General features: G+C 47.9%; 1 non-coding gene across 1 annotated transcript; it reads right to left on the reverse strand.

The window, feature by feature from the left end:
• Nucleotides 1-852: 852 nt before the first annotated feature.
• On the reverse strand, nt 853-924 carry trnaa-ugc (transfer RNA alanine (anticodon UGC)). The gene has a single exon. It is a non-coding gene; the product is annotated as a tRNA-Ala (tRNA).
• Between the last annotated feature and the right edge of the window lie 387 nt (nt 925-1,311).

The raw sequence follows: 1,311 nt of genomic DNA on the forward strand, positions 1-1,311 counted from the left end.
GCAACGGATCTGATTTTCATTATCATTCTGACCCTATTCCTACGGCCCTGCAGTCAGACGCACTGGTTATCTCCCTCTGTGTCTCCTTGCCTTCCTTCTCTCTGTCAGCGGGCTGTTATTTCGGCTATAAACACAGGTGCTGGAAATCCCAAGCACAGAATGCCGGAGCAAATCACCAGGTCAGACAGCATCTGTGGGAGGAGTAAACAGTCGGTGTTTCCTGTGGAGATGCCGCCTGGCCCGCTGAATTTCTCCTCCATTTGTGTATGCTATTTCGGTCAGTCTTCGACATAACGAGCAGCGACCGCAGTCTGAGGTGCAGCGGAGAATACACCCACACTCCGGGATTTATTTTGTCCAATCCCGAGTCTCGTTCACCTCCCAATCCGTCCATAAGATCGAATGAAGGACAGAATTCCGTCAATTTTCGATAATTCGCAAATCACTGGGTCTGAATGTGAAAGTGAGCAGCTGTCAGCAGTCCTCTCTCCCCTCTGTAGAGTCCTGCCGTCGGATGTCTTGCGATTCTCGTACCAGACGGTTTAGCAAGTGGTTAGAGCTCGCTCAATGATGCTCCTGTGAAATAAAAACAGATTGAAGAGGGGTTGGGGAAGTCTCACTGAAGCCAGGAAGTGGACACACCGGTACGATTTCTTGCTGTTCTTTGTGGCGTTCAGAGGGCGGGTTTGGTGATCCACTCTCTCTCTCTCTGGAGGAGCCGTTTATTTGCGATAATGAGCGGTCATCTCTTTAGTTCTGTCCACGTTGAGACTCAACGCGTCATTATGCTGACTGCAAACCTGACGATTGAGATTGAGCTTTGCAATGTTCAAAATTCAATGCTCACTAGCGTGGAGATGCCGGGGATTGAACCCGGGACCTCATACATGCAAAGCATGCGCTCTTCCACTGAGCTACATCCCCACTTTAAATGCAGAAGTGTTCAGGTCCAAACCTTCCTGCATATCACAACTGAGCAGTGCAACACAGATAATGTCTGATGGCCACAGTCATTCGGCCCCGAGTCTGCTCCACCATCCAGTGCGATCATACTTAATCCTTGTTCAGTTCTCTTCTTAAACACCATGATAATTTTTGTGGAGTGAAACCAATTAGACTCCAGCAGAATGATCACGGAAAAGGAACACGTACCACATTCTGAAGGATAATTTCAATCTCGCCGTTCTGTCTATTGAATGGTTTCCTTGTGAAAAAAGATGGACGCTTGACCTCACAATCTACCTGTTATGACACTTCACCTTATTGTTTACCCGCACTGTGCTTTCTCTGTCGCTGTTGTACTTTATTCTG

Source organism: Mobula birostris, chromosome 28 (assembly GCF_030028105.1).
Source record: "Mobula birostris isolate sMobBir1 chromosome 28, sMobBir1.hap1, whole genome shotgun sequence".
Lineage (NCBI taxonomy): Eukaryota > Metazoa > Chordata > Chondrichthyes > Myliobatiformes > Myliobatidae > Mobula > Mobula birostris.